Source organism: Ictidomys tridecemlineatus, chromosome 2, assembly GCF_052094955.1.
Source record: "Ictidomys tridecemlineatus isolate mIctTri1 chromosome 2, mIctTri1.hap1, whole genome shotgun sequence".
NCBI classification, from domain to species: domain Eukaryota; kingdom Metazoa; phylum Chordata; class Mammalia; order Rodentia; family Sciuridae; genus Ictidomys; species Ictidomys tridecemlineatus.
In genome coordinates, this window is record NC_135478.1 from 56530927 (window position 1) to 56556619 (window position 25693).

General features: G+C 51.0%; 1 protein-coding gene across 2 annotated transcripts in view; it reads right to left on the reverse strand.

Moving 5' to 3' along the window:
- The window catches only part of Lrig1 (leucine rich repeats and immunoglobulin like domains 1), a 127532-nt gene that overhangs the window by 37883 nt on the left and 63956 nt on the right, over positions 1-25693 (reverse strand). The gene's annotated exons all lie outside the window — the stretch shown is intronic.

The following is a 25693-nucleotide window of genomic DNA, read 5'->3' on the forward strand; positions in this document are numbered from 1 at the left end:
CAGTCACATCAATGTTTATAGCAGCTCGATTCACAAAAGCCCAGCTATGGAACCAACCTAGATGCCCTTCAACAGATGAATGAATAAAGATAATGTGTTATATATACACAATGGAATATTACTCAGCCTTAAAGAAGAATGAAATGATGGCATTTGCTGGTAAATGGGTGGAACTGGAGACTATCATCCTAAGTGAATGAAACATGCCAATTCCAAAAAACCAAAGGCTGAATGTCCTTTCTGATATGCAGGTGCTAATTCAAAATGGGGGATAGGTAGAGAAGAATCGAGGTACATTGGATTAGGCAGAGGGGAGCAAAGGGAAGGGAGAGTGTTTGGGGAGTAGGAAGGATAGTATAAGGAATGGGACATTATTACCCTGTGTGCACACATAATTACATGACTGGTGTGATTCCACATCATGTACAACCAGAAGAAGTTATACTCCATTTATGTTGGATGTTTCAAAATGCACTCTACTGTCATGTACAACCAATTAGAATAAATTTTAAAAAATAAAATCCTGGCGCTCTGCAAAGGGAGAGAGGAGCTCACTGCTGGGTCTCACTGGAGTCAAATCCCCTGCAGCTCTAATGGCGCTGCTCCTCAGTCTTCTCATCTAAATGATGGAGCCGCAGCCTGTCGTTTCCGGAAGACGGGCAACCCGACTTAACACCATGCTGAAGGGATAGCGGACATTAAGGAAAGTGCTCCGAGGGTGTCCTGCCCGCCTAGGAAGGCACCTCCACTGTGACTTATTTGCATCTCTAACCCTGGAGGCCTCTGGCAAACCCCAAATCTAACCCAGGAACCAGCCGTCATCAGTCAGGACAAAGGTGACTAACGCCAAGCGAGGCGGGGCCACGGGCCTGTTGTGAACATGGCTCTCCCTCGCAGATGTAAACTGGGACAGGAGATGCGCGAGAATCCGCTCGGTTGCCAGGCGCAGTGGCCCACGCCTGTCATCCCAGCGGCTCAGGAGGCTGAGGCAGGAGGATTGAGAGTTCAAAGCCAGCCTCAGCAACTTAGTGAGGCCCTGAGCAACTCAGGGAGACCCTGTCTCTAAATAAAACACAAAATAGGGCTGGGGATGGGGCTCAGTGGTCGAGGGCCCCTGAGTTCAATCCCTGGTACCCCCCTCCTCTCCCCACCTTTAAAAAGAACCTGCGGGGTGGCAGTGCTGTCCTGAGGGTTCCAGGCACACACTCCTGCCAGGAAGCCAGCCGTCCCTTACCCAGTGGCACCTCCTTTCAACCAACCCTTGAACATGGGTTCCAACAAGGCGGCCACGAGGACCTCTTTCCCAGAAGTTTGGGGGCCTCCCTCGGCTGGCTCCTTTTGTTGTTGCTCTTTCTTTTCACAAGTCTCCCAGGCCCTAAATTCAAAACTCGATTTACAAGGGCCCAACTCTGCTGACAGGGGGAGCCTCCTTCCAATGAAAGGACCTTCCCTCCAGCTCCCCTCCTCACCCCCCCCAGCCACTTCCTTTGAGGTCTGTATTCAGCTCTTTACTAAACATCGTCTCTTACAGTTTTCAGACTCCCAAAGCAAAAGGACAGAAAACCTTTATTATGCAAAGTATAGGGAGAAAAAAGACCAAGAAATAAAGGGGACAGTGCTGTGTGCCTCATCCGGGAACTCTGGATACCATGCCAGGGAGCCAGGGAAGAGGGGGTCTGGAAACAGAAGGGACATCCCGGGGCCCAAAGCTGGACAAAGGGGTCGGTCCACTGCGGGGGGAGCCCTTGGGACAGCTGACCCCTCTCTCCACTCCCCCACACCCCCTCCTCTAACTTGGTCTTTGTCTTGGGCCTGTCCGTCTGTCTCTTCACATTCTCCCCCCCAACCCCGTCCCCCCCAAAAAGGACCCTGTGAGGACGAGGAGTCTCTGGCACCCTGGGAAAGTTCCCACTGGGCAGAAGAGGCAGCCATGGAGATGGACCCGGGAGGGAGGGAGGGGATGCACTTCATTCTGCCCCGGGAGAAGTTGCCAGGGCTAGTGCCCGAGCCAGGACGCTGGGGCCGGGAGGCCAGGAGCCTGGCGCAGGGGACAGAGCTGGCAGGGCCACTCCAGGGAACGGCTCCCCGGGGGCCAGGCCAAGGAGCTGGGAATCCGGCTCCCTTCAGGCCAGGTGGGAGGGGTGGCGATTCAGAGGCAGCACAAGAGAATGGTCAGGGGGTTCCCTCCCGGGAGCCGGAGATGACATCATCAAATGGTAAGGGGGCCCCTGGCCAGGCTACAGGGCACACCTTCCACCCCAACCCAGCAGCAGCCACAGAGGGCAGTTCAGGGGGCCCGTGGACATTTATAAATCAGGTGCCTGGCAAGGGGCTCCTACCCGGAATACAGTCAGCACCCCCACCCACCCCGACCCCACATTCCCACAGCTTCCACGTCTGCACGTTCCACTAACTGGAGTGGAAAATGCAAAAGAAACTGTGTCTGGAGTGAAGGTGTATGGACTTTTTCCCTGTCCCTGTCTCTCAATGGCACGGTGTAGTTATCTACACAGCACTGATTTACACTGTGTAAGACAATTTAAGATTCTGGAGACGATTTAAAGCACTGATTATATGACACTATTGCCTCACTTTGTACAAGGGACTTGAGGCTCCATGGATTGGGTATTTTTTGGGGGTGGGGACCTGCATGACTGTATATATAGAATCCCTAGAAGCGACAGCAACGGAGAACAAATGTCCTGATCAAAACATGGGCAAAGGGGGCCCGGGGCTGGGGCTCAGTGGTACAGCTCTTGCCTAGTATGTGTGAGGCACTGGGTTCGATCCTCAGCACCACATAAAAATAGATGAATTTTTTAAAAATCGGCAAAGGACTTTATAGACATTTCTGCAAAGAGGATCGAGTAGCCAACGACCCCATGCAACCATGTTTGAAGTCAGCCTTCACAAGTGAAATGCAAAACAAAACCCTGATCAAATACCCGTTCCCACCCATCTGCGTGGCCCCTATCAAATTAAAAAAGAAAAAAAAAAAAGTTCAGCATGGGTGAGGATTTGGAGCAGCTAAAACTTTCTGGGAATGTGAAATGAAGGAAAGCTGAAGAAAATGGTTTGCTGACTCCTCAAAACATTAAACGCAAAGCCGGGAGTGGTGACACACAACTGTCACCCCAGGAGCTCGGGAGGCTGAGGCAGGAGGATCCTGAGTTCAAAGCCAGCCTCAGCAACTTAGAGAGCCCCTAAGCAACTCAGGGAGACCCTGTCTCTAAATAAAATATAAACTAGGGCTGGGGATGGGGCTCAGGGGTTAAGCAGTCCTGGGTTCAATCCCTGGTACCGAAAGAAAAAAACAAAACATTAAACACAGAACCACCAGATGACTCGGTAATTCCACTCCTGAGCCCAGAAGACAACAGATCTCAAGAAGACATCTGTAAATCACAAGGAGCACTGTTCACAAAACTCCAAAGGCAAAACAACCCAGTGTCCACCAGCAGAAGAATGGGTGAATAAAATGTGCTACATACACACACTAGAATACTACTCAGCCTTAAAAATGAGGGAAACTCACACTCATGCTACTCAAATGTATGACCACTAAGGACATGACACCAAGTGAAATAAGCCAGGCACAAAAATACAAAAACTGAGCTGGGCGTGGTGGCGCACACCTGTCATCCCAGTGGCTCAGGAGGCTGAGGCAGAGGATGGCAAGATCAGGGCCAGCCTCAGCAACTTAGTGAGACCCTAAGCATCTTATGGAGACCGTGTCTCAAAATTTAAAAAAAAAAAAAAGAGGGCAGGGGATGTGGCTCAGGGGTTAAGCACCCCAGGGTTCAATCCCCGGCACCAAAAGAAAAAATAAATACTACTACTATTTGCTCCCACTTATGAGTGGCATCTAGAGTAGTAAAATTCATCAAAACAAAAAGTAAAAAGACAGTTGCCAGGGACTCAGGAAAGACGTCTTGTTTGATGGACAGGGAGTTTACTTTTGCAAGATGGGAAAAAGTTTTTGAGATGGGTTGCACACATGAGTGCACTTAACACTACTGAACCCCACACTTAAATTTTATGATATGTATACTTTACCATAATCTTAAAACAAAACAAAATGCGGAGCCAGTTCACAGGACTTCTCTGCCTGAAACAAGGGATAAGGCTCATGTCTGCCTTAGGAGTGTGGCCTTAGGGTGTCCTTCAAGGGCCCACATTACCTGCCACGCACCTCCTGACCTCTTGCTCCTCCACCTCACACACTCTGCCCCACCCTGGCTCTTGAGTACGTCATGCCTCAGGTCCTTTGCACGGCTGTTCCCACTGCTTGGATTGTGCTTTCCCCAGAGATCCACGTGCCTCCCCACCCTCATCTCCTTCCCATCTGTGTTCCAAAGTCATCTTTTCAACAAGACCTTCCCGGGCCACCTGAAAACCTCTTCCCTGCTTTATTTCTCTCAGTGACCCCGATTTTCATGTAATATACTTAGCAATTGCCTCTTTTCAGTTTCACATCTTCTCTCCCACCGTGATGTGGCTCCAGGGAGACAGAGGTGTGTCTACTTTGTTCCCTACTATGTATCCAGCCACTGGAAGAGCATAAGGTCCATAGTAGGTACTCAATAAACACTTGTTGACTGAATCGCAGAAGGAACACGGGTTAAATCTGGAAAGGTCACGAGTGGGCACAGCTATGAGACTCACCAGCATCGACGCAGGAGGAACCAGGCAAGCGGATAAGTGAGCTCAGTCAGAGAGCTCAAGAACACGAGGACAGAAGGCTTCACCAAGGGTCCCCCGACAGCACTGCCCAGACACAAATGAGACACCCATGGCAGCTCTAGAGGCCTTTGGGGATGCCACCATACATCCCTAGCTGCTGAGGTCACACATGCCACCTGCTGTCCCAGGCTTGGTCTCGGCTCTCGACTCCAGCCCGGGTCACGATCCAACCTTCCTGAACACCTGTGCCCAAGAAAGCTGGCTTAGCATCACTGCCCTCAGAGCTCTGCAGGAGTGGTGTCTGAGGACCCAGCAGTTCCACAGAGTTCCTCCTGCCCCGGAACACGGCTCAGCCCTGCAGAAGATGTCCTGGGTAGGTCACCCTGCCCAGGTTCAAATGCCAGCGGCACTGCTCACAGGTGTGACTCTTGGAGGAGTCCCCTGGTGGAGTTCTAGGCTGACATGAACAGGCATGTAGCCTTTGCTCCATAAAATGAGTCGTCGTCGCCGTTTTCATTAGCTGCATTGGTATCCTCAGAACCAAGCTGAGGAGCTGATTTACAGGAGGTGTTCTAGAAGGACGGCGGCTGAATAAAATCCACGACTGCCTGAATAAAATCTCTTCCACTCCTTCATCTCAACGCCAACGGGCAGACTCAGTTCCCTTCTCGGAAACAAAGGGCCTCCTGAGAGCTCTGCAGGGGAAACCGTCCTGCTCCAGCGGCAGAACTCAAGGCCAGCCCCTGGGTCACCCAGGCTGTCCTGGAGGGGAGCTTCTAAGACCGGACATCCCAGACCGGACTCAGCAGACCCCAGGGACCCCCTGCTCACTCCCACAGCAAGAGGGACTGGGGCCCACATCCTGGACCCAAGAGCACCGAACCTAAAGCACCAAACTTTTGGAGGGACAGCTGGCCTCCTAAGATATCCCTCCCAGGTTTCCATCCACGAAGGCCAGAGGAAAGAGCCAGCACACAGAGCCCTGCAGAGAAGCCCTCCTTTCTCCCACCTGAGAAGCAATGGCGGCCCTGACTCAGCATGTCACCCTTGTGAAAGGGTGAATGCCATGTGCAAACACAGGTGCTTTTCCTATCACTCAACATCACCCACGGCCCAGTTCCCACGAAGGTCCACACCCAGCTCTCTAACCTCTGAATCCTGCTTTCCAATTTCTTTTATTTTATTTATTTATTTATTTATTTTTTGGTGCTGGGGATGGAACCCAGGGGTGCTTCACCACTGAGCCCCATCCCCAACCCTTTTTTATATTTTATTTAGAGACAGGGTCTCGCTGAGTTGCTCAGCACCTTGCTTTTACTGAGGCTGGCTTGGAACTCGTGATCTTCCTGCCTCAGCCTCCCGAGCCGCTGGGATGGCAGGTGTGCACCACCGCAGCGGGCTTCTTTGGAGTTCCTTGTCTTCATAGACCTGCATTCAAGAGGACAGGTCCTTTTATTCCTAGGGCAGGTAATGATGCAAAAGGATCCATTGACATTTAATTTTTTTTTTTTTTAATTTTGTAAAGGGCGAGGATACCACAAGCTGAGAAGCACTAGGAATCCTGGTTACTAGCCCCCTCTCAGGAACACTCACAAAACCAGTCCATTCTGTAGTTATGGGGCCTGGGGGCGGGGGACATCCTGGCCACAAGGCATCTGCCTCTAGCCAGTGTCAGTTTACCCCCGAGGCTGCCCTCTAGGGCGAGAACTGAAGACAGCAGAAGACCATTAAACCCACACCTGTTAAAGCCTTCAAAAATAAAATCAGGCTTCAAAGGCAGGCAGCAGGCAAGATAAGCTCTCCCACTTGGTTCCACTTTCAGAGCCCACGTTAAGTTAGGCAGGGAAACACTCCTGAGGCATTTGAAACCAGCGCTCAGAACTTTGTACCCCAAGTGCCTGTTCCACTGGCCTTGTGTGAAAGCCTGGTTTACAAGGTGTTCCCGGTGGTGGTGGAAAAGATCTCCTGTCACAGATAACAGGCAGGAAGAAAGGGCGAGCAGATCAAAGGCAGCAGGGTGAGGTGGGTCAAGTGGATAATTTCTGGTTCCTGAAATTATGCACCTATTGTCTACACCAGGCATCAGCAAACATGTATTCTACAACTGGGCCAGATGGTGAGCATTTTAGGCTTTGTGGTCATGCGGGGCTACTCAATTCTGCTGCTGTGCCAAAGCGGCCACAGACCACATGTAAATTAACCCGTGTGGCTGAGTTCCATCGAAACCTACAAAAATAAGCAGGCGAGGATTGGGCCCCGGGGCTATCATTTGTGTCCAGTTCGGGATTGGGGGACAGGGAGCCAGATTCTGATTTTGAGTCCTGATGTAGCTTTGGAACTGTGCATGGATGGTAAACCACTCTTTATCTGGTTTAACCACCTGCCAAAGGGGGCTCCATTTCACTGTGCTGCAGAGAGGAGACCCTCCCCTCCTCCCTCCACAGTGCCCACGTCAGATGTCACCAATCACAGTCATCTGCCCAAGTCTTTTCTACCTCTTCAGAAAGTGAAATGAAGCCCAACTCTACCTCATCATGAGGCTCCTCCAAAGAGGACCCAAGGTTCCTTTCTGCGGCCGCTGGAGACGGACATGCCATCAGGACCATCTTACAGAACACAGAGAGCTTCATTCTCCATCCTCCTCCTTTAGTTCTGTCAGTTACGCTGAAAGCTGCTACAGAAGTCCTACCATTGAGGCAGGGATGACCTTCAGCTCCTCCAAGTACTACAGCGACTGTCCACTCTTTCGAATATGGACTCTAACTAGACAGAGCAAACCTTCCTTAAGAATTTTACTTTAAGTTACTTAAGTCAGCAAAATCCAAATTATTACAGTTCCTTGCTTTGCCTGAACCTCTGGCTAAAATAGACAGCTACACCCAGTGTAACCCTGGAAGGGGGAAAATTTTTAACTCACCTGCTATGCCCCCGGCTCCACCCCGAACCCTACTATTCCCACGGCGATCCTGCCACACAGTGAATGAACCCCACACCAGTGCGCTCTGGGGCCCACCAGAGAGCTGCTCTGGACTCCTAAGACTGCACATAACCCACTGCACGGCGGGCACCCAGAACCTGCCAGGAGTGGCTGAAGACCTAAGCGCACCTGGACCTGCCATATGAGGCTGCAATGTGGCCTAATACAGCAGACCTGGAGCCCACCCGGTGTGAAGCAGCTGGAGACCCTGCTATGGAGACTGAGGGAAACTGAAACCTACCAGTGGTAGTGCAAACACTAAGGATGTTAACCATTTCAAGCCAGCCTAGCGACTTAGCAAGGCCCTGAGCAACTCAGAGAGACCCTGTCTCTAAATAAAATACAAAGTGGGCTGGGGATGAGGCTCAGTGGTTAAGCCCCTCTGGGTTCCATCCCACTACCCAGGACCCAGATCACATGCCAAGTGCTGGCAGCGGTTTTGTTGTTTGTAAACACACCTACCCAGGTATAAAAGTCTGACTAGTGTATAAATGATACATGCCGACTTCAACACACTTTTACAAAAGGTGTGTGCCCATGTAACCCCCCACTCAGACAAGGGGAGAGAATATCGCCTTCCATCCTTTTCCTGGTTGGCTGTTCTTCATTTCTACCACACTTGACTAATTTTGCCTATTTCTGTGCTTTATATATGTGGAACTGTCTTATAGATAATTTTCTGCACCTGGCTACCTTCACTCCATATGGTATTTATGTGACCAGGTTTGCTGCATTAGCCGAATTTCCATTGCAGTATGATGTTTCTATTTAAGAAACAGCCATTTATTCTTGGATTCCACTGCTGACCAACACTGAGTTATTTCCAATTTGGACTACTTCAAAAATCACTGTTACGGATATGCACTTGGGGGTCGGGGTGGAGGTGTTTACCAGGGATTGAAGCCAGGATGCTTAATGACGGAAGCATATCCCTAGCCCTTTTTATTTTTTATTTTGAGACAGGACCTTGCTAAATTGCCGACACTGGCCTTGAACTTGCAATCCTCCTGCCTCGGCCTCCTGAGTGTCTGAGATGACAGGCGTGCACCATCACGCCCGGCTCAGAAGAGCCTTTGCATTGGCTGTTCGGTGCACATTCACTTGCCCTCCCAGCAGGCCTGCAGGGTCCAGGCTAGACACGGCTCCACGGCTCACTGGCAGCACCCCTGTTCAGCCTCACTACACCCTGGTAGTTTTCTTTTAAACCAATTCCCCAGGGTTGAAATGAATCTGAAAAAATCATTTGATGAATGTGCCCTGTGTCATGCTGCTTCTTCTGGACATATTCTAAACGGCTACCTCCCTTGGTTTCCTGGCCCGGACGCTGACCACTAAAAAGCATTAAGAATAAGGCCTGGGACTACCAAACGCAAGGAAGTTCAAATCTAATCTTCTTCAACTGTCAAGCAGAATTGTTTTACTGTAAATGAGGACCTAATGAGCACCAAAATAATAAGAATAATTCTAAGACCCAAATTAACATCAAGACCAATGCCCATGTGCGTGCAAACCCAAAAAACAAGGAAAAGGTTTTCAGAAGAATGAGTGCAGAAGTTTTCCCCAAGCCAACTTGAAGCCAAGTGTCTCTGGTCAGAACGACAGTCAAAAGCGTCACCCTCTCTCTAGCCTACTTTATATCCAGCTTCTGTTTTAAAATATATATATACATATATATAAAATATATATATATATATATATATATATATATATTAGTTGTAGATGGACACAATACTTTAATTTTATCTATTTATTTATTATGTGGTGCTGATGGAACCCAGTGCCTCACACGTGCTAGGCAAGTGCTCTACCACTGAGCCCCAACCACAGCCCTATGGATCCAGCTTCTTAAAAGTGAAAACCCATAGCATAAGTTGATAATCTGCACCAAAAAAAAAAAAAAAGCCAGTCTCTCTCAAGAAACAGCCCAGCCAGGCATGGTGGTGCACACCTGTAGTCCCAGCAGCTCCGCAGGCTGAGGCAGGAGGATCACAAGTTCAAAGCCAGCCTTAGCAATTTAGCAAGGCCCTGAGCAACTCAGCAAGACCCATGGAAGCCCTCCTGGGTTCCACCCCTGATACCAAAAAGAGGGGGAGCTGGGGAGCACGCCCAGACTGGATTATTTGCTGGGCAGGAAATGAGAATAAAAATCAGAAAAAGCAGGTCTCTTTTGCTCACCCCCCCCCCATCCCGGCTGCTGGTAAATCACCAGTTCCCTGGGGAATTTTGGCAGATTCTCAGCCTGGCTGCAGATGACGCTCCGGATCTGTTTATTCAGGTGGAGATGGGATAAAAAACAAGAGCAGCCCAGTGGCCGGATAAACAGCCTCCGCCAGGCAGGGTCAACCCCTCCGAAGGCAGGACTGGGCTGTGTCAACCCATCTCCCCACCCGTTCACTTCCTTTAGGGTCACTGTCCCCTGGGGGTCTTCAACAGACAGTTCCCATTAAATCTTTGCAAAGGAGACCTCAGTGTTAACCCATGGAAGTGTACAGTCCCGGGGACACTGCTGCAGCAGGACCTGTGGCTCCCCCACCCCTCAGCTTACACCTATCGAGCTGGATGTCCTGGGTTTGAAATGAAATCTAGGGACCATAAAGCAGCAGCCACCACTGTCCTGTGAAGTGCAGAGACACTCAGCCCACGAATGCCTGCAGCTCATCATGAACTGTCAGAATGTTTCTGTGCTTCATTCTAAGATGCACAAACAAAAATCACCACAACAAAAAACTTCCCAAGACAAGACACATGAGGAATGCAAGGAACCCATCTAGGGGCTGGGGCTGCAGCTCAGTGGCAGAGCACTTGCCTAGCACACGTGACGCACTGGGTTTGATCTTCAGCCCCATATAAAAATAAATAAATAAAGGCATGCTGTCCATCTACAACTATAATTTAAAAAAAGAAGAAAAGAAAAGAAACCCATCTAAAAAGGCTACCTACTGTATAATTTGCAAATATACGACATTTTCAGAAAGGTAAAACCATAGAGATGATAAAAAGATCCGTGGTTGCCAGAGGGTAGAAAGGAAAGGGAGATAAATGTTCAATCCTGGGGAACTGCAGGGCAGTGAAACTTCTTTGTGATACTGTGACCATGGGTACATGTGATTCTGCATTTATCAAACCTACAGAGTGCTAACCCCAAGAGGGAGCCCTAAACTAAACTGTGGGCTTTAGTTAGGAATAATGTGTTAATATCGGGTCATCAGCTATAACTAAGACAAGATGTTAGTAATGAGAAAACAGCTGGGCACAGTGGTGCATGCCTGTAATCCCAGAAACTTGGGAGGCTGAGGCAGGAGGATCACGTGTTCAAAGTCAGCCTCAGCAATTTAGTGAGGCCCTAAGCAACTGAGCAAGACTCTGTCTCTAAATAAAATATAAAAAGGGCTGGGGATGTGGCTCCATGATTAATTGTTCCTGAGTTCAATCCCTAGTACCAAAAAATAAAAATAAAAATTAGGGGAAACAAATCCTCCACCAAAAGAGAGCAGGGCTGGGGGCAGGAGGAAGGGATGGGACAGGGCAATTCTCTCTACTTTCTGCTCATGTTTTTCTATAAACTCGCAACTTTCCTAAGAGCCTATTAGTTAAAAACAAAACAAAACCACCTAAAATATTAAGTAGTCCCAATGAAATGGCATCAGTAGAATGTAAACCATACCAAGGCTCGGATTTTTAGTTTACTGACGGCTGTATTCACAGGACCCAGGGGGGAAAATGCTTATAATATAAAAGGTGCTCCATCAATATCTGTTCAGTAGATACCTGAAGTCCATCTTTAGTTGGCTCTCCTGGGGGTTATTCAGGAGATTAAACCAAACCATCCTTTTAGAATTTTTTTACCAAAAAAAAAAAAAAATCAAAGATACGATGTAGAGCTTTATTTTTTTTAGGGAAGCGACAGACCTACTAAAGAGAAAGCACTGAACAGAACTGGGCACTTGTGCATTCCCCACGTCCCGATCACGGACGCTGTGCTTGTCCTGGGCTGGCCAATGTCCTCGTGGCCTGGCCCCCGGCATCAGCCCAGCCCAGCGGAGCTGCCTCTGCACCCCTGCCCTGGGAGGGACATCCAGAGCCTGGCAGAGGACTTCTGCGAGCCACGTCTGACCTGCACTCATTCCCCAAGGAGAAAGGCTGTGCCACCCTGATTCAGGGGCTTCTGAGGGCTTGAGAAGGCCCTTCTGTGCCCGCAGGAAGGGAGTCTGTCCTGTCACCTGGGCAGGTCAAGGAGGTACCAAGTTGGTTCAGAAGATGTGAAGTCAGGAACAACGAACCACTTCCGCTGGCACTGCCCCCACAGATGGACACTTCTGGATCAGAAAAGCCCAAAAAGGTTTCTCTTTTCTGATCGGGGTCAACACAGCCACCCGACGATCCACGGCTGCCTCTGAACTTGCGATCCTCCTGCCTCAGCCTCCAGAGTTGAAGAGATTAACAGGTGTGTGTCACCACGCCTGGCCCCTTCTTCTCTTCCCCTTGGCCTCCCTTTCCCTGGTGACACGCTCTCCTACACACCCTAGCACACTGGGATTTCACTCCACCGCACAGACCCCCCTCTGCAAGACCTCGGCCGTCACGGATAACCAGCCCTGGTGTGGCAGTATCACAGAAAATGTGCTCGTCCATTAGGCAAACGAACTGAATCTGTATTGACAAAGCAGTTAACATGAACTTAGAACACATAAGCATGAAGTGCCGGGTTGTCAAGCTGCGTTGCATCTGGCCCCCGACCCTGGCACAACCAAGGAGCTGTGGGTGCTGCATGGCTGACCTGGCCACCCCTGACTTCTCACTCAGCAAACCCCAGTCCCCTCTCATTACAACATCAAGGCCAGGCGTCTGTGCCTGCTTGGCTCTGCGGCTCAAGGGAGGAAGGAAAGAAAATGTCCACACTGAACGACGAGCCAGCGGTGCAGACCCACCCAGACTCCAAGAGCCGAGCTACAGCAGCTGGCCTCAAATGGGGGACAAGCTGGGAGACGGCAGTGACCAAGAACGAGGTGGGGGAGAGACCTCTTGGAGCCAATAACAAACCCCAGCCCCTCAGAAGCAGCAGCTGCAGTCACTGGGTTTCCTCTGCCAAGCAGGGTGACAGACGTAGGAGAGACCCCAACCCAGGATACCCAGTCATGGAGCTAAGGCACCTCATACGGCTGGGGGATCCTCGCTCCAAGGTTCCCCGATGCTGGTCAGCAACTGGGAGAGGACGTCACCGGGAGTCCAAGACCAACGGGCTCCGTCGTGGTCTCTCTTCCTGGTGACCTCACCAACCAGGACCACTGGTGACAAACAACAGGGTGGCCTCACGCCACATTCCCAAATGGAACACAGCCCCCGTCTGGTGGGGCAGCCTTTGTGTTTGGGCCCCGGGCAGGGAGCAGACCCCGGGGTATGCTCAACATAATCACATGCTCCACAAAATCCCAGGACTGATCTATCTGCATGACCGCCATTCTTAAAAGATCTAGGTAGGCAGAGGCAGGGAAAACCATGTGTCGCCCTCAGACAGAATGTGACCACCACGTCTCCTCTATCTCACATGTTATTTTAACGCACCTGACAGTTAGGTACATAAATTAAACTTGTATTCACAAAGCAGTTAACATGAACTGCAGGACCCGACTCCTCCAGTGTGGCTATGCCTAAGCTGCATGGGGGTGAGCAGTGGGGTGGCCTCAGTTATCACACCTCTCTATGCATGCATGCAGGAGGCCATGCTGTGCTGGGTTCCAGAATCTTGGGGGGGGGGCCTCACAGCACTGCACCAGGTGGTGACAACTTCAAAGGGCCTTTGTAGCTGAGCCTGGGATGAAGCCCAGAGGCTTCTGCAGCCATCAGGAAATGCCAGAGTCACTGCTCAGGGCAGTGGATCCTCCCAGACGGCTTCCCCTCACCCAGCACTTTCCTTCTCAACAGAGAGTGGCACTGGCCTCAGCCCGGGGACAGAGGCAACACAAAACCTTCCGTTGCTGGGTACCTGCCGCTATCCTCTGGCTTGCCTTCTCATTGGTATGACCTCATTTAACCCCAAGACAACCCGGGGGGGGGGCTAGATCACCACCCCCATGTTGCAGGGGGAGACCCTGCAGGCTCACCCACTTGCTGAAGGTTGCGGAGGCTGCAGCAGGAAGCCGGCAGGTAGAACTGGAGCCCAGAGTGTGAATCCACATCCCTCTTCCACACACACCCCCCCTTGGAGGCAGGCAAAAGAACCCCTGGGGAAGAGAGCTTCTGTGGACAGCACCCCACACCTCTTCCAGTCATCCACCAGGGAGAGATGTCCCCTCTGCCCAGCCACACCTCGGATTACAACAGGGGCTGGACTTCTTTCTCTGCAGGTCCTGGGCAAAATTCTGCCTCGCTCCACTGCCTCGCCCTGTTAGAGTTTGCATACGAGGCGGCCCCCAGAAGCTCCCGTGTTGATGCAGGATTGTTCGGAGGTGGAATGACTGGATCTGGTGGGAGTTGTAGCCTGACCAGTCCCTCCTAGCTTTGAAGAGACTGGCTGGAGGGTGACTGTGGGCAGGTGGGGTCTGGTTAGAGAGGGTGGGTCCCTGGGGAGGGGGCGGGCATGCCACCCCCTCCCACTTCCTCTCTCTGCTTCCTGGCCACCCGGAATGAAGCTGCTGCCCTCCACCAGGCCCTTCTGCCATGATGTTCTGCCTCATCTTGGGCCCAGAGCCATGGACTCAGGCTGCCAGGCTCTGAAAACATGAGCCAAAACGACCTTGCTCTCCTATAAGTCATTCTTGCCGCCGTGCTGCAAAGCTAACACTGCCCACCTCCTCACCAGCCCTACGGCTGCCTGCGTGAGCCTACACACCTCACCAGCATGCTCGCACATGGTCACCCCCCAGTCTCTCAGCCCACAGAGGGTCACCACACAGTGGCCTAGCCAGACCTCCCCTATTACTAAACTGATTATGGGGGTCAATTTACCCATCCCTAAATAGGTAAAGATGGGGGCTCTTCTTTCTTCAGACAGTAAAATGGGACAGCAAAGAACGGGGCGCTGTCCAGGGGGGACCTGCCTCTCTGTTGCTCTCCACCATGGCAGACTCAGAGAGGTCGAGGCCCTGGTGGGGAGTTGCCCAGCTCACCCGGATGTGAGCCCCAGGCCTTCCCCTGGCTCCTGGCTGGACCACGCTGGGAAGCCACAGGGGCACAAGAAGTTAGGTCAGATGGCTGCAGCTGGCAGCACGGAGGACTGCGGGTGCAGGGATGCCCCGAAGCGCCCTCGGGCCACAGAGGGAGGGCCTCTCTCCACTGTCTGCCGTTGGCACATGCCCTGGGATTCACATCGGCTTCCCCACAGCTTGCAGTTCTATCAGAGGAGGAGGACACAGCCTCCAAGAGGAGATCCTCCCCTCTCTAGGGAGCCATACCACTGATCTGCCTTCAAAAATAAAACCAGGCCTGTTTCCTGCCCCATCTGGAAGACTTTTGATCTCCCAGTCACGTGACTTTGGCTATCTGGGAGCAAGCTACTTCCCAAGGCTCCGCAGACATCTGACTGCTCTTGGAGAGAGTTAAGGATGGGTAGGGGTGGGACTGGGGAGTGGCCCTTCACTATCTTCCCATAAGGAAAGACGATAAGAGCCTGCCACATCAAAGGGCACCACACCCAGGGCCACCAGGTCCTCCTCCTGCCCATGCCGGGTTCCTACGCTTACTCTGTTTCCTTCTTGAAAATATAGGCTCTGATTTTTTTCATTCCAGGCTGTTAAAACCATGCCATTGTAGGCTTAGATGCAGAACATAAACCGCAGAACTTCTAGGGGAAAACAACAACAACAACAGAAATTCTTTGGGATTTAGAGAAAATTCTTAGACCTGACCCTAAAGGCAAAGCAAAAGGAAAAATGAACACGATGGGCTTCATCTCCAAATTTAAAACGTCTGTTTTGTGAATGGCCCCATTAAATGAAATGACAGGGAGGGACTAGGAGAAAGCATTTCCAAATCATACGTTGGACAAAGAACGAGTATCTAAAATACATAAAGAACTGGCGGAGCTCAAACGACAACCACAGAGTTAAAAAGAACGATCCAGTTAGAAAAATGGGCAAGAGGCACCTTTCATCAAAAAGAACCTGTCAGTCAGGCGTGGTGGTGCACATCTGTCAGCCCAGTGGCTCAGGAGGCTGAGGCAGGAGGATCATGAGTTCAAAGTCAGCCTCATCAACTCAGTGAGACTCCGTCTTAAAACTAAAAAATACAAACATCTGGGGATGGAGCTCAGTGGCTAAGTGCCCCTGGGTTCAATACCTGGGGTGCCCCCCTCCCCGCAAAGAAACCCTGTAGTTGGCAGATAAGCACATGAGAAAATGCTCAGCCTCACTGGCCATCAGAGAAATGAAAACCAAAAATCCCAATGAGCTACACTACATGCCAATCAGAGTGGGGGTGGAGGGGGGACGGTCACCACCAAACGCTGCCCAGAAATAATAGAGAACTGCTCAATTACTCCTAGTTTGCTATAGGACTATAAAACAGTATAGCCATTCTGGAGGAGTCCAGCAATTTTTTTAAAAAATTAAACATGCAGAGCCGGACACAGTGGCACACACCTGTAATCCCGGCAGTTCAGGAGGCTGAGGCAGGAGAATGGCAAGTTCAAAGACAGCCTCTTGCTGGCTGCAAGGCCTTAAGCAACTCAGTGAGACCCTGTCTCTAAATAAAACATTAAAAAAAGGACTGGGGATGTGACTCAGTGGTCAAGTGCCCCTGAGTTCAACCCCTGGTGCAAAAAAAAAAAAAATTGTGGGGGGGCTGGGGTTGTGGCTCAGTGGTAACGCACTTGCCTAGTATGTGCAAGGCACTGGGTTCCCTTCTCACCACTGCATATAAATAAATGAATAAAATAAAGGTCCATTGACATCTAAAAAGTATATGGAAAAAGACTGGATTTACTCTTCATTAAAAAAAGAAAAACAAAAAACTAAACATGCAGCTACCAAGCAACTTATCAATTGCACTCCTGGACATTTATCACAGAGAAATGAAAATTCATGCTCATTCAAAACCTATGCATGAATGTTCACAGCAGCTTTCTCATGACAGAAACAGTACAAATGGGCCAAGAACTAAACACAGCAAGGCACACCCATAATGTGGAGTAGTATGGTTCTTTAACACAGAGAAATGAACTACCAATACACGCAATCTACGTGAACCTCCAGAGAATTACACTGAGTCAAAAATGAGCCAGTCCCAAAAGGTTATAGGTACTGTGTGATTCCAGTGACATCACACTTTTTTTTTAGATAGCTAAAGTATAAATTCAAAGAATCAATCAGAGGTCACCAAAGGCGTGGGGGCAGGAAGGAAATGGGTGTGACCACAACAGAACAACATGAGGGATCTGGTGGCAAGGGAAATGTTCTGCATCTTGACATTATCGGTGTCAATATCCTGGTTAGGAAAGGTTTGCATGGGGAAGGAAACTGGGTTGAGGATATGCACAGGATCTCTCCATATTATTATTATTTTTTTACAATCACAAGTAATTAACAATTATCCAAAAGTAAAAAAAGTTTAACCAAGCCAGGCGCAGTGGCACACATCTATAATCCCAGCAGCTTGGGAGGCTGAAGCAGGAGGACTGCAAGTTCAAAGCCAGCTTCAGCAAGTTAGTGAGGCCCTAAGCAACTCAGTGAGGCCCTGTCTCTAAATAAAATATTAAAAAGGTCTGGGGATGTGGCTCAGTGGTTAAGTGCCCCTGGGTTCAATGGGGGGAGGGGGGGGCTGGTGTTAACCAAAATTGAAATGTCATGGCATCCACAGAGGATCACACAGGAGGCCTGGCAGAGTTCAGAGTGCAATCAAGACAGCCTTCCTGCTACTTTACTTGCTCTCTGTCTTTTGCTTCAAATCAGTGGAAACAAACATGGCGTGAATCTGTTCTCAGAGCCAAGCAGTAAGCGCTGCTGGGCTCTGTGGGACTCTGACGCGCAGGGAGAGGCATGAACTATTTAATTACTTTCCACCATTTAGGAAAAGGCCAGGTGGAGGCTGGGCCTCTAGAGATAAAACTATTCCTGATAAAATGTGATCTTGGCCTGGTATTAGGCACTGTCATCCAGCCTTGTGACCTCTCCCAGCACCTGGCCAAGGAAGACAGTTTCCTGGACATCCATTCCTGGAAAATGGTAGACAGGTGGTCGAATGAACACCAGGTTCCTTAAGTCATCGCTCAGCTTTGGAGAGTAGTTAGTCAGCTTTTCATAGCTATGACAAAACACCTGAGAAAATCAAAGGAGAAAAAGGTTCATTTGGGCTCATGGCTTCAGAGGGCTCAGGCTAGGTAGCTTAGCCCCACCACAAAAGGATTGTGGTGAGGCAGAATAATGTAGCAGGACATGTGTGGCAAAACAGAACTGCCTACTTCGTGGCAGCAAGTAAGCAGACACAGAGGAAGGACACAGAATGAGATACACCCTTCCAGGGCACGTCCCAGTGACCTACTTCCTCCACTAGCCCCGCCTCCTAAGGTTTCCACCACCTCCCAATAGTCCAATTATGAATCCACTAATGGATTGATCCACTAATGAGATTAGAGCCCTCCTGATCCAGTCACTTCCTAAGCCCCACCTCCGAACACTGGAGCACAAGGGGCCAAGCCTCCTGAACCTCTGGAGGACACTTCACACCAAACCCTAACAGAGCTTTCCACGCCAAGGGCTCTTGGACTAATCAGCTTGGAAATGGCACCTGGATTTCTGTTGTAGTCAGCTTTCTTTGCTGCTGTGACTTAAAGACCTGACCAGAACAACTGCAGAGAAGGAGAAGTTTATTTTAGGGCTCACAGTTTCCGAGGTCTCAGTCCACAGACAGCAGGCTCCATTCCTCGGGGCTCGAGGTGAGGCAGGACATCATGGAGGAAGAGTGTGGTGGAGGGAAGCAGCTCACATGGTGATCAGGAAGCAGAGAGACTCCACTCTCCAGAGACAAATAGAGACCCCAAAGCCACGCCCCCAATGCCCCCTCCTCCAGCCACACCCACCTCCTCCAGCCACCACCCAGTTAATCCCATCAGGGGTCCATTCACTGGTTGGGTTAAGGCTCTCACCACCCAGTCATGTCTCCTCTGGACCTTCCTGCATGTCTCACACGTGAGCTTTTGGGGACACCTCACATCCACACCATAACAATTTCTCACTGCCTCTCGCAGACTTCCACTGCAGGCCAGCAAAGGAGAGGTGCAAACGGGCATCCAACCCAGGTCCCTTTCATTCTGCTCGACTCTGCCCTGGCTGAACGTGCAGGACCACGGCACCCTTTTGTTCACGAACCAACAACACCCCACAGAGCAAGTGGACCAGGTGGTCCCATTTTAAATGGGAAACACTAGGCTTCACCCCCTCCCCGGGGGTCTCATGTCTGCCAAAGACACACAACGCAGAGCCCCGGGGGTCTGGGGCCAGCCTGCAGATGCACCTGCACTGGGACAAGTCTATACAGAGGACCCGTGGGGAGGACCCAAGAGTCTTTGACCACGGTGGGTGACAAAGTGTACCCTCCGAGGGTCTGCATTTAGAGATGGGAAAAGAGCACTCCCCCTGCCCAGGGGTGTGAGGAGCAGAGTTTACCATGCTGTCGGTCGGCCAAGAGAAAATGAGTTCAGAACACAGCTGTGAGCAAACAGTCTTACCACAGCTGCCCCGCTCCTCCCCGGAGACTGCAAAGGAACACAGGACCCCGGAAGGCTCTCGTGGGTCCTGCAGCAAGGAGCGGACCTTTAACACCTGGGTCTTCTGAACACCTTGACTGCAGAACATTCTTCTCCCCATCAATGCACCCACTGGCACCTCCAACCCAAATAAAAAACTCATTTTTTTAATTGGGTCTGCTGCACCCCGCCCCGCCCCGCTCCATTCCCCTTTGTCTTGGTGTCTTTTCCAGTAAGGGCTGGACGCCTAGAGGGGTCCACTTTGGACAGCACCTTTCTCCAAACTTTTGAGCAGGTAAGTAGGGACAGACAGAACACACTTCTCAGGTGCAGCCATGCAGGATAGGAGTATTTCTTATCTAAGCAAACTGTGGCTTGGGAAGCTGCTAGCAGAGCAGGGCAAGGAACCACACAGAGACCATGGGACCCCAGACACCCCCCCGCCCCCTGCACACCTCCAGGCCCCACTGCCTCCTGGGGTCAGGAGTCCTAATACCTTTCTCTCCAGCACGCTGCCCAGGTTGACATCAAATCAGGGAAAAGCAGATCTTCTACGTTGTCTGCAAAGAGCCATAACTATCAGGATGCCCCAAGAGACCCCTCTGTTCTCACCTGTCCCATGACGATCATAGTCTAAAACTACCCAACTTCACTTATTCTTGAGATGACCCACTCATCTGCCCCTCGTTTATTTTGTTTTGTTTAACTTTTTTTTGCAGTGTTGGTGAGCAAGCCCCCAAAATGTATGTCGCCAAGCAAGCATTCCACCATGGAGCTACCCCCACACACATACCCCCAGCTCTCTCATTTACCCTTTCATTCAAAAGTGGTTTGGGATGCCCTTGGAGGAAGAGGGGTACTGAGAATTGAAGCCAGAGGCACTTACCCACTGAGCCACATCCCCAGTCCTTTATTATTATTATTATTTTTAAATATTTTATTTAGAGACAGGGTCTCACTGAGTAGCTTAGCACCTCACTAAGTTGGTGAGGTTAGGTTTGAACTCAAGATCCTCCTGCCTCAGCCTCCTCAAGCCACTGGGATGACAGGCGTGCGCCATGCACCCACCTGGGATGCCTACTGTGGGTAACTGAAATAAGAAAAAGTTGGGCGTGACCAGTGAATCATCAGCCCCTGGCGCCATGCCTGACACACACACACACACACACACACAATCCAGTGGAAAAGAAAAGGAGACAGATGTGGTGGGCACGTTGACAAGCAGGAACACAATGTCGTAAGGAGGAGGAGGTCCGGAGAGGGACAGCCATTCCAGACCAAAGTGACCAGATGAACAGGCAGACTATCCAGAAACACAGTCAGTGGGCTTTCATTCTGCACAGTTTGATACAAAGTTCAAGACAGGAGGTGGCAAGAGACCAGAAAGAAATGGACCAGAAATAATGGCCAATGCTTTATTCCGTCACCAAGCCAGGGTACTTCACCGGGTGCTAACTGTGGAGAGGGTATTCTTGCAAGGGAAACGAGAGGAAGAAAAGGGTCAGCTCTGGATCCTTGGGGACCACGGCCATGAGAGTCCCTTAGAGACAAGTTGCATGTCTCCTGTTTGGCAGTGGACCTGACACCCAGGGCTGGCTCGGACACTAACCCCCCCACATGGTTCCAAGCAGACGTCTCAACACACAGCACATGACCCTGCCAGCCCCCCGCCCGCCCCCCACCAGAATTCACAAGCACATGGGCCTATAGCAGGCACCTGCAGTCCCCAAACTAGGAGGTTACCTGCAACAGCAGTTCTCCCAGAGAGAAGGGTTTTCAAGAATGCGGTGGCCTGGACTCAGCCAGGCCTCCAGGAGGAGAGAGGCCACGGGAATTCCGAAACCTGGCTGAGCACTGCTAACGCAAGACCAGCTCCTTTCCAAAGAAACGTTTGTGAAAGATCCTACAACGGGTCTCTGGCTGAGTCAGGATGAGAGGCCCTGCACACTACCAGTGTGAACCAGGGGTGGTGGCCCCATGCCCTCCCAGAAGGGACATTTTCTGCTAGTGCTGGTACCTCAGTGAATGCCTGCCTGTGTTCTGGGGGATCAAGAGCCAGGATGGGCCTTGTTAACTTCTGTCCAAACAAGAAGACGGTCAGGGAGGGCTTCTGCTGGCAGACAAACCACTCCAGATACCCCGAGAGCCAGCCTCAAGGGAGCAGAACTCACAGTCTACTCCAACGCCCCCTGAAGCAGCAGCCCTACAAGAAGTGCCCTGGTCCTCACCAGTGTTCCCGCGGCTCTCTCTTCCAAGAGGGGACTCTGAGGCCACAAAGGCAGGGGGACAAGATGAACTTTGACCTGCTTGCCCGGGACACTGAACTCACGGTCCACCATGCACAGAGACACCTGCATCCATTTCCTTGGGTAATGTGCTAAATCTCCAGGGGGCTAAAGCTCTTTCCCAGAGAGCCAGGAAGCAGATATCTGTGAATGCAAGTGTTAGACGCTTTCTTGAAACCCAGCAATCAATAAAGAATCGCCAAATTGGGCTCCTGTTGACACCCACTAGAGAACTGGGAGAGGGAGACCAAAGCTAGCCTAGCCTATGGGGAGAGCCCAGTCCGGCGGAGGGAGGGTTTATTACGGCTGACAGAGGCCGTGGGCAACGGCCTCCCCAGTCAGCCCACGGCACCCACCCTCACCTTCTCAATAGGCCATTCTGACTCACAGGAACCAAACAACTGCAAGGCAGGAAAACCTCACTGTGGGTGCTAATAACCATGGTTTTTCCATATATTAAAAAAAAAATACATATTTGATTTAGTTGGGCACGGTGGAGCACGCCTATCATCCCAAAGGCTCAGGAGGCTGAGGCAAGAGGTTCAAAGCCGGCCTCAGCAACAGCAAGGCGCTAAGCAACTCAGTGAGACCCTGTCTCTAAATAAAATACAAAAACAGGGCTGGGGATGGGGCTCAGTGGTTGAGTGCCCCTGGGCCCTGGTACAAAAAACAAAACATTCTGTGATCACCAACTAAGGTGCTCAGGTCTAATCAGACCAAACACCCTCCCCGACACCACAAAAGCAACTCTATAGTCATTTTAGGTACAGAACTGCACAATCACTTTACATGAAATCACTGGTGACACAGGTCACTACAGACTCTACCAGGGACCCCCAGAATCCTAAGGGCTAAAATCAAAGGCCAGTTTCAATATTTCTTTCCCCTCCACCTGGTGAGAAGAAGGAAGGAAAGGAGGGAGGGAGGGAGGGAGGAGGGGGAAGGGAGGGAGGGGAGGTTGGGTACTTTAAATGATAGATCTGAGAGGGAAGGAAAGAAGGAACAATACCTTTCACCTGCAATTACCCAGCTTGAGGCTTATGAAAACTTTTGGCTATATATTGAAATGACCTGGAAAATGTATGGAGCGAGGACAATCCAATATCTGAGCCCAACACTGCTCCCCAATCCCATAGACCCACCCCCACCCCAAAGTTTAGATTTAATTGGCCTGCCACATGTCCTGGGCATCTAGATTTATCTTCTTTTTTTTTTTTTTTTTTTTTGGTAAGTGGATCCTAGATCAACACAAAGTCTTGTGCACATGCTAGACAAGTGCTCTACCACTGAGCCACAACCCCAACTGGCTTCTAGATACTGTTTCTTCCCCCCTCACTTGTTTTTTATTGGCCCATTATAGTCATACATACTGATGGCATTTATTGTTACATATATGTATCTGCACATGATACAACAATAAAATTTGGCCAATATCCCTCCCCAGCATTTCCCCCGTTCTTCCCACCTCTTGGTCTCTTTCCTCTACTGACTCCTCTTTTTGGGGTGACGGGTACTGGGGATTGAATTCAAGGACACTCAACCACTGAGCCATATCCACAGGATTATTCTGTATTTTATTTAGAGACAGGATCTCAATGAGTTGCTTAGGGCCTCGATAAGTTGCTGAGGCTGGCTTTAAAACGTGGCGATCCTCCTGCCTCAGCCTCCAGAGCCGTTAGGATTACCAGCGTGAGCCACTGCACCTAGCTATTGATCTCCCTTTGGTTTTCAGGGGATCCACCCCCACCTCGCTTTTCTTTTTTTTCCTCTCTAGCTTCTGCATGTGAAAGAAGCCGCAGGACCCTTACCCTTCTGAGTTTGACTTATTTCACTTAACAGGATGAACTCTAGTTCCCTCCATTTTTCCCGCTGATGGACACCCAGGCTGGTTCCAGGTTTGGCTCTTGTGAATCGTGCTGCTCTATAAACACGGGTGTGCATGTGCCAGTGTGGTAAGATTTGGTACCCCGAGTCTTCAGAGCTCCTCGGGGCATTCTGTGGAGCAGACCCAGGTGAAGGCTCGGGCTTAAGGCTCAACACTCTCTCTGGTTGCTTCTGTCCCTCCCCTGGGTAGAGGACCAGACAATGAGAGAAGAAGGGAAGAAAGAGCAACTCTACTCCTGTCCTCAAGGGCTCCTAGAAGGGAAATGAAGAGATGGAGAAGATAAGGACTGATACACACACACACACACACACACACACACACACACACGCACGCACACACACACACACACACACACACACACAGGGCTCTTTATGAACGTCATTTGGTTCACAAAACAGTGAGCCATAAGGCATATCTGCACCTAAGACCGGTTTTAGGACAGGCCTATAGACTCTTCTAGAAACCTCTTCAGAGCACAGCAGCGCAGCAAAAGCAGGGCCCACCTTAGTGACCAGTGTCTCCTGGCTAGTGAACAGACGCGGCACCGAGAACACGAGTCTGTTCAGGTGATCCTCACAATGGTCTCATCTGCAAATCTCCCTTCACGAGAACTCTGAGGCCCGAGAGAACCTGCCCAGGGACAGGGCAAGGGGAACGGAGACGGGTCTCCAGCCCCGATCCACCGAGGCAGGCCCTCTCCCCGCCTCGGGGCCCAAGTGCCCCACAGAACACTGCAGTCAAGTCACCTACCATCATCCCAGGCCACGTGGGGAAGGAGCCCCGGTATCTATAAATAACTCCCTGGCAGCCTTCCCCAATGATAGAAATGCCCAAAGGACTGCCCTCAGACATCTGGACAGAACCGAGTGGCCCCCAGGAGAGGCCGCCCGCCCGCACCCCCAGGCCCCAGCACTGCGGCCCTCACAGCGCGCACTTTCGTGGGCCGGGTGAAGAAGTTGGGACGAGAAAACCACAAATTGGCACCTCTGCCTCAGCTGTTGGGGTTTGACAGACATCCAGGAAGTGAGGGAACTGCAGAGGAATCCGCCTTGAAGTGATGTCTTCAAGGGCAGATGGCCACCACCCGCGAATCTGCTGGCAGGGCCCCATGACAAGCTCAGGCTCTGCCGGGACCTGAGGACAAGACGACTGTTCCTCCCCATGCACCTAACAGAAGGCCCAGGGTAACCAGGTGACGATCCCCGAAACAAGCGGCTGGAGTGTGTGATCAGGGAATAGGGGTCAAGGGCAGCCTCCTCGTCTTCAGAGACAGGAAGGACTTCATGAGCCAGGCATGGGGGTGCATGCAGGGAATCCCAGCTATGGTGGAGGCTGAGGTAGGAGGATGGCAAGCTCAAGGCCAGCCTCAGCAATTTAGCGAGGCCCTTAGCAACTCAGTGAGACCCTGTCTCTAAATAAAATAGAAAAAAAAAAGGGCTGGGGATGGGGCTCAGTGGTCAAGTGCCCTTGAGTTCCCCAGTACCCACATCCCCCCAGCCCTCCAAAAAGGAGTTCACATTGCTTTGCATAAAGACTGCTGCCCTGAAGGTAAAAGAGGCTTGTAAGGCAAGAACTCTGGGAGACACTTGCCTCTGTGGGAGCAGGAGCCTCGCACTCTGCACCCCAGAGCAACATCAGAGTCTTCAGGCCAGAAGCTGAGACATCCCACATTTCACACAATTGGATATGGACACGACAATGTCCCAGGCTTCCGACTCCCAAGAAGGAGAGAGATGAGATCAGGATCCACCTTAGCCACTTCCCAGCTCCGGGACCTCGGGGTCTGAAGACCTCTTGCCTTCTCTATGCCTCAAGAGTCTCACAGGACCGCAGAGCCCATGCCATGGGAAGAGGCCCAGAAGGGCACATCAGTGGACCACAGCTGCTATGTTTGCACGTCAACCATAAGAAGTGGCCAACATCTGTCCATTTTTTTGCATTCCAAAAAACGGTCATTCTGTGCGTGCGACTCCATTCACTAAGTAAAACTCTCCTATCCCGACCAGCCCTCGCTTTTGCACAAAAAGGGGGAAGGCAGCATTCCCCATACAGGGCCCAACAATGGCCGGCCTTATGGAGGAAAGGCCGGGCATAATCACAAACACATTTCCTCCACTTGGGCTGTAAAAGCTGAAAATGGCTGCCAGGTGTGAGCAGACACAATAGGCCCTGCCTTCTTTTGCAAG